Here is an 18,221-nt window from a genome sequence, read left to right as displayed (position 1 = left end):
GGATGCACTGGGGAGGAGGCAGCAATAATGGGTGTGTCACTGTCACTGTCCAGGTGGGGGGATGTTGAAGGGTGGAGGAGAACATGCCCTGTAGAAACCACTGGGGACTCGGAAGGATAGTCAGTCCAACCAGACGCGGGCAGGTCCAGGCCTTCTTCCACAGGGTGCAGTTGAAGGATGAAGACTTCACCTGTGAAGAAAAGAAAATACATTAGATAGATAGATAATACAATACACATGACTTCTTCACTCTAACATTATATAAAGGCAAAGATCTCCCAGCCCTTGTAGACAATCCTGTAACATCTTGAGATGTTTTCACTTCCATACCAGTTTTCCATTTTTGATATTTAGTGAGATGCACCTAATCAATTTGTGTGTAGGAGATAGTGGTGTCTGTGTCAATTCGCTGCGTCATACCAAGTTTGCAGAGCTGTGCAGGAAGGTGTAGTACTACTTTACTGTACTCTGACTGGGGCGGAGCTGAGTGTCCTCCCCGGACAGAGTACAAAGGGATTCCCCTCTACACATCGAGCAGTGTAAAGGGAAATCTCCCAAAGATTTTATCCGCTTGGTCGCATGGGCGGCTGGAGAAAATCTTAAGGTGTAATGGACGCCTAAGTGCTAACTAATCTACCTCATCCAGACTGACTGACTTTGGCAAATATGGAAGATCAGTTGCACTTGCAGAAAAACATATCAGCTATACCAGCTTTTAACATTACACTCACCAAAGAGTAGCCATTCAAGCCATTGCATTTGGGATGACCTAATAAAAAGTTGTTTAATAAAATATAGCAGGCTACTTTTGATAATTTTGTAAGGCCACTGATTGTTGAATAAGCCCCACTTCTGTTATAGGCTAGGTAGGTTACTCACTCCTGGTCTAGGCTAGGAGGTATAACAGGTATAACATCATGAGAAAAGTGTTAATGCATGCATTAGGGGCATGCCAGAGATTGAACATGTCCAGGGACTGCTAGCCAATAGCTGGAGATTCTTTTCTGACACACCCCCTCCAGCCTGCTGTGTTATTCACAATGATTAACAGTGATTGGCTCAGACTGGGAATCTGAACTGCAGCAAGAAGGTGGCGTGATCAGGGACATTGAGGAAATAACAAGCACAGGGCACGCTAACAGGATGACTGGAATCAGCTGCAGTGGGGAACTAATATAATTAATAATTCTAGCTAAACCGAAGCCTTGCAGAATAAATCACAAGCTATTCTAGACAAGGTATGCCATCAGCATTTCATATTTAAAATACTATATTTGCCTGGAAAATACAAAAAAAGTTATGCTTACTCCCTGGATCTGCCGCGTCTGGCTGTTCCCCAGCAGCCTCTACAGGGCAGGTCTCCTCCACCTCCTGCTCAGCCTCAGCAGCTGTTGATTAATGATAGAAAAGAACATTACAATCTGCAGTGTACAACAATCTCACACATTAGTGCAAGAATATTGAAACATGTATGATCACTCAGCAGATACCAGCAAGATTATACTAACTTAATGTGGGCATTGCTGCCTCAGCCTCCTCCTCAGTCTCCCCCTCTGACTGGATGACATCTATTTATAAAGGAGAAATGATGAACGTTAATAAACGTAAATAATTATACTGTAGTGTAAATAGATAAAATTAATTATCCATTAGCATGGCAATACAGGGCAGGTCACTAACGTTTATCTACAAGGCAGGGACATGCATTCACCATTTAGAAAAAATCATTAAAAAAAAACAAATACGAGGCACTTACCTGTCCTGGTTCCAGCGGCGCCGGCGAGTGCTAGGTGCACCGCCACTGATCAGGCGCCTCAGTTCAGAGCGGCAAAGTTCTGTCAGATTACGTAAGTTACGCAATTGCTTGCGTTACCTGACAGAGCGTCGCAGAGGCTCTACCTGTCACTGCATGAGCGAGAAGCAATGACACTGGAATCAACAATGGAAGGCTGGACAAATGGAAAAGGAACCACTGTATTAGTGTCACTACTACAGTACTTACTGCACGTTGATGACGTGGAGGACTGCTCCTCCGCTCTCTGCCTTCGGCGGCGCTGGGCCTGGAGACGATCTTTAAATAAAATCAAACACATCATGGTAAATGACTATGTTGTGTTGCATGCTTGACAAAAAAAATATCCTGCACACAATGCAATGCTGACACCAACCTTGATGAGCCAGCAGCTTTCTTATCTCATCCTCCCCTACAGCTGCTAAGAGCTCCTTCTCATGGGGGAGGAGAGGCACCTGCTTTCCTCTGTGCCCCGACTGCCTGCGCTTACGCGCTATGGAACTGCAAAACAAAAAGAGAAGAGAAACGGGTTCCACAATTAAACTACAATTGTAATCTGAAAATTACATCAACACATGAAACACATGTAGAATGAACCCGTAGAATGAACCCGTAGAATGAAACAATGCAAATGGAATTTTTGGATTAGGCACATTTTTTCATGTAGCACAAGGTTTGCACATTTATTTATTAACCAAATTTATTGTAAGAAAAACGTATGCTTTTTGGTGCACAATAAATAATAAAATACAGGATTGGGATTGTGCCGAGTAAATGTCCATTGTGTCCACTCCAGGCCAACTTTCTATTACGCGCTTGTGTGAACTGTGTATAGTGTAAAATTTCCTTTCTTGTTTCTTTTGCAAAGCATTAAACCACTTGCAGATGTGGACCCCCCCATAGTAACTAAACATATGGCGGGTCATCAAGCTGGTTAAGTCCAGCCACCGTAACACTTATATATATATTTATTCTTCAATAACAAAAAACTGTAAAACCCAGCGGTGATCTAATGCCACCAATAAAAGCTCTATATGTGGCGGGAGAAGAGCATAAATTTCATATGGGTAGTACATCGCAGGAGCATGCAGTTTAAAGCTGCAATGCGCTAAATAGCAGAATATGGCCTGGTCAGAAAGGTGGCTTAAAGGTCAAGTGGAACTTAAAAGCTTCTTACTGCTCAGTTTAGTGATAACTAACTAATAACAAATAACGGGCATGGAAATATTCCTCTTAAAATGATCGTGGCGATAATATATAACATGTGCAACTGCAAACTATGTGTAGGCTAGGCGCACCTATGCACAAATTTGGTTTTTCACAGGAGGGAGGATAAATTGAAAATTATTTATTCCTTTTTAAAAAAAAATTTCACTTAACTTTACTGACATCACATGTGATAGCAATAATATATGTTTATGTGTTAGAAATATAAAAGTGTTTCACCAGGCCTGCAGAAAACACCACTCAGCGCCAAAACACCCAAACAGACCCAAGGTGCAGATAAATAGATAAAGAAAAAAAATTAAAATTAAATAAATGATCAAAAATGCATACCGTAAATACACAACAGTGTGCAATTAAAGGCTAAAATAAGATTGAAATCTACTGTGTCTGTCTAAACAGAGAGACAATCTAGTAAGCAGCAGCTGTCTCAAACCAAAGAAAAAAATCTAAAAAAAGTGTTATAAAATAATCAACATTTAGACTAAATTAACACACTAGACAGCGCTAATGTTGAGCAAATGAAACTTGTGGCCAACAACACATACATGGACAGTCTTAAACCAAAAAAGAGTCCTTTTAAAAGAAAATCCCTTATAAAGGGAAGTGATGAAAAGTTCAGGGTGTTTAGTCAGATAATCTACAGGTGATCTTGAAAAAGACACAGATCTCCACATGCACCTTCCACCGATCACTTGTGTAATCCACCCGGTGACACACACTCTCCCCCCTAGGGGGTTAAACTCACCAGAAAGGAGAGTAATAAAGCCTTCAGAGCCAACACTCTTTAGACGCAGTATTTTGTTGTCATCATCACTAAATTCAAACCCTTCCTGGTTGTGCAGGTGATCCAGGTGGAGCGCACACGTCACTTCCGGCGTCGTCTTGGCCACGCCCTGACACGCTCTGACGCGTTTCGTCATATCCTTTGACTTCAACAGAGGGCGCCCTCTGTTGAAGTCAAAGGATATGACGAAACGCATCAGGGCATGGCCAAGACGACGCCGGAAGTGACGTGTGTGCTCCACCTGGATCACCTGCACAACCAGGAAGGGTTTGAATCAATAAACAGGATTACGCTATGTGCACCTTTCTTTCTGTTTTTGGTTTATTATGAGCTCTGCAAACCTGTGACCCTTTGTTTAGTGATGATGACAACAAAATACTGCGTCTAAAGAGTGTTGGCTCTGAAGGCTTTATTACTCTCCTTTCTGGTGAGTTTAACCCCCTAGGGGGAGAGTGTGTGTCACCGGGTGGATTACACAAGTGATCGGTGGAAGGTGCATGTGGAGATCTGTGTCTTTTTCAAGATCACCTGTAGATTATCTGACTAAACACCCTGAACTTTTCATCACTTCCCTTTATAAGGGATTTTCTTTTAAAAGGACTCTTTTTTGGTTTAAGACTGTCCATGTATGTGTTGTTGGCCACAAGTTTCATTTGCTCAACATTAGCGCTGTCTAGTGTGTTAATTTAGTCTAAATGTTGATTATTTTATAACACTTTTTTTAGATATGTTTATGTGTATGTGTAAAATCAGTGCATTTTTGGAGCTTTCATCATTGTATAAATGACAATGGTCCCGAAATGGCATCAAAAGTGTCCGATGTGTCCGCCATAATGTCGCAGTCACAATAAAAATCGCTGATCGCCGCCATTACTAGTAAAAAAAATTGTTAATAAAAATGCCATAAAACTATCCCTATTTTGTAGACGCTATAACTTTTGCACAAACCAATCAATAAATGCTTATTGCAATTTTTGTTACCAAAAATATGTAGAAGAATACATATCGGCCTAAACTGAGGAAAAATGTGTTTTTTATATATTTGTTGGGCATACTTATATAGCAAAAAGTAAATAAAAACCGCAGAGGTGATCAAATACCACCAAAAGAAAGCTCTATTTGTGGGAAAAAAAGGACGTCAATTTTGTTTGGGAGCAACGTCACACCACCGCGCAATTGTCAGTTAAAGCGTCGCAATGCCGAATCGCACAAAGTGGCATGGTCATTTGGCAGCCATACCTCCCGGGCTGAAGTGGTTAAAATGTAAAAAAAATAAATAATCAGACACGTTACTTACCTTTTTATGTCGCTGAATTTTTTGCGACAGGCAGTCGGGTCACGCTGATGGTGATAGGTCTCCTCAACCTTCCTGGAGATCTCCTCCCACTTCTCCCGCTTCCACTCCGCAGTGGTTTCCCTGGAGCGGGGGCCACACAGCTGCATCCAGCAAGGAAGCGTTTCCCTTACGAGGACCTGGGACTCAATGTGAGTCCACATAAGGTTACGCTTCCTGCTGGTTGCAGCTTGTGTCCCCCTCCTGCGCCCATTTTTGGTTGCTGCCTCCATAGAAGGCCCAGGAACGTCCTCCTCCATGCTTTCATGGGTTGCTGCTGGTGCTGCCATTGCCATATTATCTCTATTCTAAGCCAGACACAGCGTCAAATTTTGCGGCCGCACATGCGCACTTCCGAATGAGAAACGAATGTGAAAGTTTGGTTGGCTGACTGTTGCTGGGGCAGAGTAGACCAATGAGCATGAACGATGAAGATTCAACACAGAAAGGAAAACATGCAAACGTAAATCTTTGGCTTATGGTGTCTGTCGAAAGTTATAAGATTCGACGGAGCAGCTAAACAAACTGTACAATGCTGCTATCGTATATTTCCGGTCAAATGCATCACGGAAAATTCGACCGGAATGTACGATTGCGACGTCGTACAGTTTAGCTGCTCCGTCGAATCTACTTTGAACATTCGACAGACACCATAAACCTTTAATGACAGATTTGACCTTAATTCATTTCGATTTTCGGACGAATGCAAGTTTTTAACGAAAAACAAAATAAAGAAAAATGAATTTCAGAAGTAACTAAATAAATGTATTTTTCGGACGAAAACGAAATTCCGAAACGAAATATTTCAGTGTGCACATGTCTAGTTTTAATACTGACACCTGTGCTAGCAGTTATTAATGCATCCACTGACTTCAATGCTGGGAGTTACTAATGTGTCCTCTGATACCAGTGTTGGGGGTTATTATGATGTCCACTGACATCAATGCTAGGGGTTATTTATGCATCCTCTGATACCTGCGTTGGGGGTTATTGTGGCGTCTGGCACCAGTGCTGGGGGTTTTTAATGCATCTGCTGATATCAATGCTAAGGGTTATTACCATAGCCTCGGATACCTGTTTTGGAGGTTATTATAACGTCCACTGACACCAATGCTGGGGGTTATAATTACGTTGTAGTTTAATTCAAGTTTAGGGGCGGGGCAGGGTAGGGGTTGGGTGGGGTAACTGGTGGGGAGTAAATCTTAAGGCCTGGCTAGTAGCTCAGGACTTGAAATTTTGAGCCCTGAAAATGGTATTTATAAAAGAGCCATAAATATATATATGGGAAAAAAAGGAATAAAAAATAATAAAAATACAGCATGAAATAATTACAGAGCAGGAACATAATATTATATTAGGCAGCCCAACATGCAAACAGTCATTGGATTGTCCAACAATCCCTAATTGAGTTTCTAAAGGAGGGGTCTATGAGACTTTGTATGAGGAGATGACGTTGTCATCAGCCTCCATCCCTAATATAATATACAAAAGAGAACAAGAAAGCAGGACTTTAAATGAAGTACGCAGAGGGTCAAGTGTTGTGTGGAGTTATAGTTAACATATCTATAATATGTGTAAAAGAGTAGGATATTTGTCTCATAATAATTCATATTAGATAGAAAATGAATATACTACACATATAATTAAATACCTGCATAGAGTAAGATATTGAATGAAAAACTTTATTTCATACAGCAGTACATAATTCAAAAATAATCCAAAAAAATAGATATCACATGATACATATAGAAAAGCCCAATATTGGGATGTAGTCAAATACATAATGCATGAACAGAATCCACAATGACATGGTAGGATGCAGTATACGATCTGAACATGACATATGTTAGCTCAATGCGCTTCGTGACTTGATGTCACTCATCCGAAGAAAGCATGTACACGTGCAAGATATCTCTGTAATGATATATTATGCGTTTCTAGTTGGTCTAATATAGTCACAAGTGGTAAAAATAAAAAAAGAAGTGGGGTAAAATACCCTATATAATACTTATAGGGTATCCATGTGCAATCGATACAGTTCTGACTGTCATGAGTATCCCCACATGGGGAACATCTTTTCCGGGAGCTGAGATGATATATTAGGCGACAGGCAGCCCAGCAGGCAACCCTCCAAAGGACGGTCATGCATCAGGCTGTGATAAATGAGTGAGCATGTGTGATCGCAAAAAACAAATTGAGGCTGTAAAAAGTACATTAAAATTATAAAGGTGAGTGATTAATGTGTATTAAAGTGGTTGTAAACCCTAGGACAAAAAAAAACCTGCAAGACAAAGGCATAATGAGCAAGTGTGCATAGCATACTAGCTCATTATGAATTACTTACCTGAGATCGAAGCCCCTGCAGCCATCCTCATACACCGATCTGGCGGCCGACATCGTTCCCAGAGTTACTTCTGGGTATCGCGGGCTCCGGCGCTGTGATTGGCCGGAGCCGCGATGATGTCACTCCCGTGTATGCCACGTACGTGCTGTTGCTTCAGTTTGCTTCAGTGTGCATGTGCCGATGACGTCGGTACATGCAAATAGAGGGGATATCTCCTAATCCATTCAGGTTTAGAAGATATCCAGGGTAGCTACAGGTAAGCCTTATTGTAGGCTTACCTGTAGCAAAAAGGGTGTTGTAAGGGTTTACAACCACTTTAAATTGTGCGTGAGAACCTTAACCACCTCAATACAAGGCACTTACACCCCCTTCCTGCCCAGGCCATTTTTTAGCTTTCAGCACTGTCACGCTTTGAATGACAATTGTGCGATCATACTACACTGTAACCATGTGAAATTTTTATCATTTTCTTCACACAAATAGAGCTTTCTTTTGTTTTTTTTGTTTTTTTTTGAATCAACACTTTGTTCAGTCATTGGATTGTCCAACATACAATCCTTGGTTACAGCTTTCAGTATATAAAATTAGTACCCTCGTGTATATTCTATTGGGTTTTTCATTTTGTGCCTCATTGCCAACCTCTACCATCTACTCAACATTTCCTATGTCCCTGTCCTTGTCCCAGCATGTATTCTGATGTCTATCCGGGTGCCTCCCCCATTACTACTATCTACAACTGAACACCTCTCAACAGTCTCATCTGTACTAGCTCCTTGTGGCTTATTCCTGGTGTATCAAGCCATGCGTCCCACAGTCTATCAAATTTCCCAGGGTTTCCCCTATGCTGGTATATGTACTTTTCCATTATGAGTGTGTTTCCCATATGTTCAATCCATGTTGTAACCTTTGGCGGTACAGCCGATTTCCAGCTCATAAGAATTGCTTTCCTGGCCTGGAACAGTGCTCTGGCAAAAGCCGTTCTTGTCACCTCCTCCGTGATTGTCCCCTCCAGAACCCCCAATAGGCAGCTTATGCTGCGTACACACGACCAGTTTTGCCGTCGGAATAAACTACAAAGGTTTCTCCGATGGAACTCTGACTGAATTCCATTTCAGCGGTCTTGCCTACACACGGTCAACCCAAAGTCCGACCATCCAGAACGCGGTGACGTACAACACTTACGATGGGACTAGAAAAAGGAAGTTCAATAGCCAGTAGCCAATAGCTTCTGTCTCGTACTTGCTTCAGAGCATGCATCGTTTTTGGTCTGTCGGAACAGCATACAGACAATCGGTTTTCCCAATAGGAATAGGTTCCGTGGGAAATAATTAGAACATGTTGCATTTATAGGTCCATCGGAATTTTTAAAAAAATAAGTCCGATGAGGCCTACACACGATTGGAATAGACGATGAAAAGCTTCCGTCTGACTTTTTCTGTCAGACATTCCGCTCGTGTGTACGTGGCTTTAGTGGGTCAAGAGGAACGTTGGTCTGGAACACCTGATTAAGTGTAGCCAGGACCTCTGTCCAATATCTATGGAGTTTGGGGCATCGCCAGAGGAGGTGAATGCGATCCCCATGCACTGTTCTGCACTTGCCACACAGCGGGTCGGGTGCTTTGCCCATTTTGTAAAGCTTTACAGGGGTATAGTGGACACTTAGTAGTAAATATAGTTGGGATACCTTTTACAATACATTTAATGAACATGTATTAACTGCCTGTAGGGCCTCCTCCCACTGTTCTCCTGCAATGGGACCCAAATCTGCTTCCCATTGTGTCACTGCTTTCATGGGGTGCCCCTCTAGGAACGATGACAACAGCATATTGTAACATTGCGAAATTATACCTTTTGTGTCTGATGCATCCTGCAGTATATGAAAGACAGGGGTAGGGGACTGTACCCATTCCATTGTGTCACCCTGTGCTCTAACAGCAGGTTTTAGTTATAAGTAGTAAAATAACATGTTGGATGGTAGTGTGTATTTGGACTGTAGGTCATTGAAAGAAAGCAGGGTCCCATTGTGAAAAACAAGTTTCAAATGGGTTATTCACATGGGGCGCCACCTGGCTCCCTGTTGGATCTTGGCCAATTCTGTATACGTTTCGTTTCCCCAGAGTGGGCTGTAAGCTGTGTACCCCGTTACATTTTGTAGCTGTTTAGTCTTGTTCCACACCTTCTGAAGGAGTGTGTACATGAGCATTTTTTGCTAGGCCATTGAAATTGCTTAGCCTCTAGTCCTTCGGGTATTGAATCTGCGCCTGAGCCAGTCAGCATGAGTTTAGCCGAGGAACCCGCAGGGGCGGGGGCCATAGCACCTATCAAGTGCTGTAGCTGTGCAACTAAGTAGTATATCCAAAGGTTAGGGAGAGCAAGGCCCCCCCACTTCGGGTATTGCAGCTTCTCTAATTTAATCCTGGGGGTTTGGTGTGCCATAGTAATAGCCTGAATAGGGAGTTGACCACTCTAAATATTTTCAGTGTAATGACCACCGGCATGTTGTGTAGCATGTACAAGAACTGTGGCATTAGGATCATCTTGGTGAGGTTTGGCCTTCCTGCCAGGGACATTTTAAGTTTGTTCCATATATTTATTTTATCTCTAAAGCAAGTTAACAGGGGATATATATTCAGTTTACAAAACTCAGTTAGTTAAGGGGATATATGTATACCTAAGTATTTAAAGGAGGTCACTATGGGTACCGGGCAAGAGAGCCCTGCGTCCAGCCCGGGGGTCCCATCCAGCAACATTAAAGCTGATTTGGACCAATTGATGGTAAGGCCTGAGAAATGGGCAAACCTTTTGGTGGTATTTAATCACTCCTGGGTTTTTTATTTTTTCCTAAAACAAAAAAGACCAAAAATAAAAAAAAAAAAAAGTTTTTCTTAGTTTCTGTCAGTAAATTTTGTAAATAAGTAATTTTTCTCCTTCACTGATGGGTGCTGATGAGGCAGCACTGATGGGCACTGATAGGCTGCACCGATGGGCACTGATGAGGTGGCACTTATGGGTACTGATAAGGCGGCACTTATGGGCACTAATTAGGTGGCACAAATATGCTGCACTTATGGGCACTGCACTGATAGGTGGCACCGATATGTGGCACTGATGAGCACTGATAGGTGGCATTGATGGGCAGCAGTGATGGGTGGCATTGATGGGCAGCAGTGATGAGCATTGATGGGCAACACTGACTGGCATCACTAATGGCCACTGATTGCTGGCACTTGTGGGCACAGATTGGTGGCAATTGTGGGCACTGGTTGGCACTGATTGCTGGCAGTGGTGGGCAATCATTACTGGCACTGGTGGGCACTTAGTTGTATTCAGGGCACTGATGACCTAGCTGTCCCCTGTGAGGAGATGCCGCTGATCGTCTCTCCTCTGCTTACACTCTGTCAGTGGCTGCTGCTCTTTACATAGATCGGGGGCACACCATGTCCTAGCAACACAGCGCAGCCGCAATTGCCGGGGGCGCGCAAGAGCGGTTGTTATATGATGTCCACCCAGAACAAGAGCCGCACCACCCAGCCATCCAGGACCGATTGTTGCCTGGAAAAGTAAAGAGTATAGTGGATACAAAGTGAAAGAAAACATACCACAAAGGAGGAAGAGAATAGAAAGGGTGTAAAATCGCATGAAGATCATGCAGTTTCCCAAAAAGGAAGAAGGGTGAGGAAAAACAGGGAAGTGTGTGAAAGGTGAAGGAGCACCCACAAAAGTGGACTGACAGGACCAGAAAGTAAAGACTTTCTTATTGATATACTAGCTCCGTATCTAACAGATGTCTTTAATCAAGTAACAAAAAATAACAACTTCCCTAAAGAAATGCTAGAAGCAATCATTATCACAATCCCTAAAACTGGTAAAGATCCTGTATCACTCCAAAATGATAGACCCATATCCTTGTTAAATTCTGACCTAAAAATGTTCTCTAAAGTATTTGCTAACCTCCTTCTAAATGTGATACCATGCCTTATATAGCCTGACCAGGTGGAGTTTATAAAAGACTGTCAAGGCCCAGGTGGTACCAGACGTATGATCAATCTGATGGGTTATGTTGAAAATAGTCGGATCCCCTCTCTGCTTCTGAGAGTAGATGCAGAGAAGGCTTTCAATAGGGTTCACTGGGGATACATCTCTGAAACCCTAAACAGGTTCAGTCTCACAGGTTTTACACATGACATTATAATGTCCCTATACAAAATACCTTCAGCTAAAGTGTTCACCTCAGGCTTCATCTCCAAGAGTTTTACCTTATCAAATGGTACTAGACAGGGGTGCCCAGTTTCACCTATAATATTCTCTCTAGCACTTGAACCTTTGGCTATAGCCATCAGATCAAATCCTAACATTATAGCATTCAGATAGGACATAAGGAACAACACTGACAATATAATCTTATCTCTAGCGGAACCGGGACACTTTTCTTGAGTTACAGCAAGTGATGGATGAATTTGGTAGAATTTCATATTATAAGATCAACAGTAATAAATGTTTTGCCTTACCAATGAACATACCTACGGGAATGCTTGATAATTTACACATTAGCCACAAGTATAACTGGGATGAACCCTCTATTTCATATCTGAGGATCCAACCTCTAAACTATTTAGCCCGGGTTCACACCAGTGCGAATTAGATGTGCGTTTCGCCGCATCTAAGTCGCATAGCAGGAGAATGTGACTGGCTCCCTATGGAGCCAGTTCACATATCTCCAGGGCGGCTGTGGAGCGCACTACACAAAAACGCTGTGCGTCTTTGGCTCAGTTTCAGGGCCGAATTCAGGCATAGAATCGGCCCTGATTCGTCCCTGAAATGGGGAACAGGGACGCATAGCGCTCCTGTGCGATCCGCAGACCGTTATAGTGTGAACCCGGACTTAAAGTAAATTACCCAAAACTTGGCATCATTAAAATGATCACCTTTCCAAAAAATGTTTTATTATTTTAGGGCCCTCTCCATTCCACTATCCTCAAAATTTTTCAAGCAAGTTAATGCTAAACTAAATAACCTAATATGGCAGGGGAAAAAAAAACAAGAATCACATTAGCAAACCTAACTTCAACTAAAAAAAAAGGAGGCATGAGCCTGCCAGATATTCACCAATACTCTATAGCCACACTTTTAGACCAGATGAAAAATCGGTTCATCCCAGATGCTCACAAACTATGGTTAAACATAGAAAAAGTTACTAATGGTCATGATGTATTTGCTATATGCTCTGGCAGTTGCATATACAGTGCTTTGCAAAAGTATTCACCCCCTTGGCTTTTTACTTATTTTGTTACATTACAGCCTTTAGTTCAATGTTTTTTTTAAAATCTGAATTATATGTGTTGGATCAGAACACAATAGTCTAAGTTGGTGAAGTAAAATTAGAAAATATAAACATAAAACTATTTTTCAGAAATAAAAAACTGATAATTGGTATGTGCGTATGTATTCACCCCCTTTGTTATGAGGCCCATAAAAAACTCAGAAGTCATATAATTAGCAAAAAACAAAATAGCACGTTTTGAGTTTGCAAAAAGGCATGTGGGAGACTCCCAAAATGTAAGGAAGAATGTGCTCTGGTCTGGTGAGACTAAAAATGAAACTTTTTGGCCATCAAAGAAAATGCTATCTCTGGCGCAAACCCAACGCATCACATCACCCAAAGAACACCATCTCCACAGTGAAACATGGTAGTGGCAGCATCATGCTGTGGGGGTGTTTTTCAGCAGTCGGAACTGGGAAACTGGTCAGAGTTGAGGGAGAGATGGATGGTGCTAAATACAGGGATATTCTTGAGCAAAACCTGTACCAATCTATGTGTTATTTGAGGCTAGGATGGAGGTTCACCTTCCAGCAGGACAATGACCCTAAACACAATGCTAAAGCAACGCTTGAGTGGTTTAAGGGGAAACATGTAAATGTGTTGGAATGGCCTAGTCAAAGCCCAGACCTCAATCCAATAGAAAATCTGTGGTCCGACCTAAAGATTGCTGTTCACAAGCACAGACCATCCAGCTTGAAGGAGCTGGAGCAGTTCTGCAAGGAGGAATGGGCAAAAATCCCAGTGGTAAGAGGTGACAAGCTCATAGAGACTTATCCAACGTGATTTGGAGCTGTGATAGCTGTGATAAAAGGTGGCTCTACAAAGTATTGACTTTAGGGGGTGAATAGTTATGCACATTGACTTTTTCTGTTATTTTGTCCTATTTGTTGTTTGCTTCACAATAAAAAAAAAATCTTCAAAGTTGTGGGCATGGTCTGTAAATTAAATGATGCAAATCCTTGAACAATCCATGTTAAGGATGTGAGGCAACAAAACACGAAAAATGCCAAGGGGAGTGAATACTTTTGCAAGGCATTGTAACTTATTGCCTAGAGTATCAATACTTTCCTACTTAACCATTGCATGGAAATAGGTGATAAACAAAACACAGCATGCAAAGGATGTAGTACAGGTACATAGCCCTTTAGGAGTGATGGATTATTGCAAAGCGTGTATGTCTGTCAACCCTTGGGTGTACGAAGGGTTCAACAGATACGACACTTTACCTGACATACATAAAAAATCTATAAAGGACAAACTTTAATAAGATCAGACGGCTTAAAAATTTTGATCCTGAAGACAAACTATCAATCCCTGTAGAAATATGGCATTTCTTTTTTCCTTTGTTAATACTAAAAGGTATATCCTTTTTTTAAAATAATGTCCTGGCTTTATTTCCCATTGATTTAAATAGTACTAATATGCTCAAGTGGGAAAAAGATCTCTCCCAAACCTTCTCATGGGAGTCCTGGCATACAGTCATTAAAATAAACCTGCAACAACTTGTATAGAACACTGGTAGAATTCACAAAAAATACTTAACTGTTGGTATTTGATGCCCTATAAACATTCTAAAATCTTCCCTTCTTCCTCCTCTTCTATCTGTTGGAGATGCAGTGATCAAATAGGAACATCATACACTTTGGAACTGCAAACACCTCTCCAGCTTCTGGAGGGCTGTTTCTTCTTTTATTGCATCTATTACAGGTAACTTAATTCCTCTTAACTCTGCAACAGCTCTACTCTGCTCCCAATCTATCTGCTGTGGTATTAAGAGTAAACACACAGGGCCACTATGAACTAATGTTGGCATACAAAAACTTTAAAATTGCAAAATTTAAAAGGATTTTGCAAGCCTGGTTGGTACATCCTAAAGCTTCAAAATATCTGAAGGACGTTAACCACTTAAGCCCCAGACCATTTGGTTGCCTAAAGACTAGAGGACTTTTTACAATTTGGCACTGCGCTGCTTTAACTGGTAACTGCTCGGTCATTCATGCAATGTTGTACCCAAACAAAATTTGCGTCCTTTTTTTACCACAAATAGAGCTTTCTTTTGATGGTATTTGATTCCCTCTGCTATTTTATTTTTTTGCGATATAAACAGAAAAAGACCTAAAATTTTGAAAAAAATTATATTTTCTACTTTTTGTTTTAGTCATACATTTAGGCCAAAATGTATTCAGCCACATGTCTTTGGTAAAAAAAAAAAATGTCAATAAGCATATATTTATTGGTTTGCGTTATAGCGTCTACAAAGTAGGGTATATTTTCTGGAATTTACACAGCTTTTAGTTTATGACTGCCTATCTCATTTCTTGAGGTGCTAAAATGGCAGGGCAGTACAACCCCCCCAAATGACCCCATTTTGGAAAGAAGACACCCCAAGGAAATTGCTGAGAGGCATGTTGAGCCTTATGAATATTTAATTTTTTTGTCCCAAGTGATTAAATGACAAAAAGTTGTCACTAAACGATATATTGTTCACAAATGCCATGGTTATATGTGGAATTGCACCCCAAAATACATTTCGCTGCTTCTCCTGAGTACGGGGATACCACATGTGTGGGACTTTTTGGGAGCCTAGCGGCGTACAGGGCCCCTAAAAACCAAGCACCGCCTTCAGTATTTCTAAGGGCGTAAATTTTTGATTTCACTCCTCACTACCTATCACAGTTTTGAAGGTCATAAAATGCCAAGATGGCACCCCCTCCCCCCAAATGGCCCCATTTTGGAAAGTAGACACACCAAGATATTTGCTGAGAGGAATGTTGAGTCCATGGAATATTGTATATTTTGCTACAAGTTGCGGGAAAATGACAAACTTTTTTTTTTTTTTTGCACAAAAATGTCACTAAATGATATATTGCTCAAACATGCCATGGGCATATGTGGAATTACACCCCAAAATACATTCTGCTGCTTCTCCTGAGTACGGGGATACCATATGTGTGGGACTTTTTGGGAGCCTAGCCACGTACGGGGCCCCGGAAACCAATCACCGTATTCAGGATTTCTAAGGGCGTAAATTTTTTATTTCACTCCTCACTACCTAGCACAGTTTTGAAGGCCATAAAATGCCAAAATAGCACAACCCCCCCCCCCCCCCAATGACCCCATTTTGGAAAGTAGACAGCCCAAGCTATTTTCTGAGAGGCATGGTGAATATTTTGCAGCTCTCATTTGTTTTTGAAAATGAAGAAAGAAAAGAAAAAAAATGTTTTTCTTTTTTCAGTTTTCAAAACTATGTGACAAAAAGCGAGATCTGCAAAATACTCACCATACCTCTTAGTAAATAGCTTGGCGTGTCTACTTTCCAAAATGGGGTAATTTGGGGAGGTTTTGTGCCATCTGGGCATTCCATGGCCTCCGAAACTGTGATAGGCAGTGAGGAGTGAAATCAAACATTTACACCCTTAGAAAGCCTGAAGGCGGTGCTTGGTTTTTGGGGTCCCGTACGCGGCTAGGCTCCCAAAAAGTTTCACACATGTGCTATCCCCGTATGCAGGAGAAGCAACAGAATGTATTTTGGGGTGCAATTTCATATATTCCCATGGCATGTTTGAGCAATATATCATTTAGTTACAACTTTGTGCAAAAAAAAAAAAATTTGTCTTTTTCCCGCAACTTGTGTCAAAATATAAAATATTCCATGGACTCGACATGCCTCTCAGAAAATAGCTTGGGGTGTCTACTTTCCAAAATGGGGTCATTTGGGGGGGGTGAACTGTCCTGGCATTTTATGCATAACATTTAGAAGCTTATGTCACACATCACCCACTCTTCTAACCACTTGAAGACAAAGCCCTTTCTGACACTTTTTGTTTACATGAAAAAATATTTTTTTTTACAAGAAAATTACTTTGAACCCACACACATTATATATTTTTTAAAGCAAAGGCCCTACTTATTAAAATTGTGGGTGTTTCATTTTTTTTTCACACAGTATTTGCGCAGGGATTTTTCAAATGCATTTTTTTGGGAAAAAACACACTTTTTTTAATTGTAATGCACTAAAACACACAATATTGCCCAAATGTTTGATCAAATAAAAAAAGATGATCTTAGGCAGAATACATGGATACCAAACACGACATGGTTTAAAATTGCGCACAAACGTGCAGCAGTGACAAACTACATATATTTTTAAAAGCCTTTAAAAGCCTTTACAGGTTACCACTTTAGATTTACAGAGGAGGTCTACTGCTAAAATTACTGTCTTCGATCTGACTTTCGTGGTGATACCTCACATACATGGTGCAATTGCTGTTTAAATATGACGCCAGACTGACGCTTTCGTTCGCCTTTGCGCGAGAGCAGGGGGAGACAGGGGTGCTTTTTTTTTTTTTTTTTTTTAAATTATTTATTTTGCTTTTTTTTTTTTTTTTTTAAACTGTTCCTTTCATTTTTTTAGATCATTTTTATTGTTATCTTAGGGAATGTAAATATCACCTATGATAGCAATAGGTAGTAACAGGTACTCTTTTTTGAAAAAAATGGGGTCTATTATACCCTAGATCTCTCCTCTGCCCTCAAAACATCTGACCACACCAAGATCGGTGTGATAAAATGCTTTCCTAATTTCCCAATGGCGCTGTTTATATCCAGTGACATCTAAATCATGAAATGCTCGTAGCTTCCGGTTTCTTAGGCCATAGAGATGATTGGAGCCATTCTGGCCTCTGATCAGCTCTATGGTCAGCTGGCAGAACCACCGGCTGCATTCTCAGGTTCCCTGTTGGGACAGGAAAGCCAGAAAAAACCATGGAAAATGGTGGGAGGGGATTCCCTCCTACTGCTTGTAAAAGCTGTCTAGAGGCTAATTAGCTGCTAGGCCTGCTTTTACATTAAAGCCGACTGCTGGCTGAAAATAATGATACCAAGATGATACCTAAACCTGCAGGCATCAGTCTGGTATAACCACTCAAAGTCCAGCAACATACCAGTATGTGGGCTGAATGAAAAAAAGAAATTGATCAGTGGATATGCCCACCATTAGAATACCTCCCTTCATCCACCCACTTCTAATGATGGGCATACATGCACCATTTTGCTTTTAACTGTGGTGGTGAAATCACCTCCTACAGCGCTGGAGTCACAGCTTTATGTATCGTGGGATCAAACGCTGTTGCTGTCAGGATAAATAAATCCGTGCTGCAGCTGAATGGCATACCTGCTAAGCAAATGATGGTTAACAATAAAACAAAGTAACATTACAGTATAACAGTAAGACATACCATACCTGCAAAGCAAATACAAAAAAAAATTGTAAAAAATAAAACATTTTTTAACGCAACCTGTGCCTAAAATATGTATATGCCGAAGCATGGGAGCACCCGCGCCAAAAGTTAGGAGCAAATTGCTCCTCCACCCCTGCTGCCTCCAAGCTTCGGCATATATGCTCTTTTTTTTTTTAAACTG

At 41.2% G+C, this 18,221-nt stretch overlaps 1 long non-coding RNA gene across 1 annotated transcript; it reads right to left on the bottom strand.

Moving 5' to 3' along the window:
* Positions 1–1,318: 1,318 nt before the first annotated feature.
* LOC141141559 (uncharacterized) lies at positions 1,319–14,542 on the bottom strand. Its single transcript, XR_012244130.1, has 5 exons — positions 14,344–14,542; positions 2,169–2,293; positions 2,003–2,071; positions 1,509–1,568; positions 1,319–1,388 (listed from the first exon to the last, which is right to left on the bottom strand). It is a non-coding gene; the product is annotated as an uncharacterized lncRNA (long non-coding RNA).
* Positions 14,543–18,221: the final 3,679 nt, after the last annotated feature.

Source organism: Aquarana catesbeiana, linkage group LG04, assembly GCF_042186555.1.
Source record: "Aquarana catesbeiana isolate 2022-GZ linkage group LG04, ASM4218655v1, whole genome shotgun sequence".
Taxonomy (NCBI): Eukaryota; Metazoa; Chordata; class Amphibia; order Anura; family Ranidae; genus Aquarana; species Aquarana catesbeiana.
Note: the sequence above shows the minus strand (reverse complement) of the source record. Positions and strands in the feature narration are given on the sequence as shown.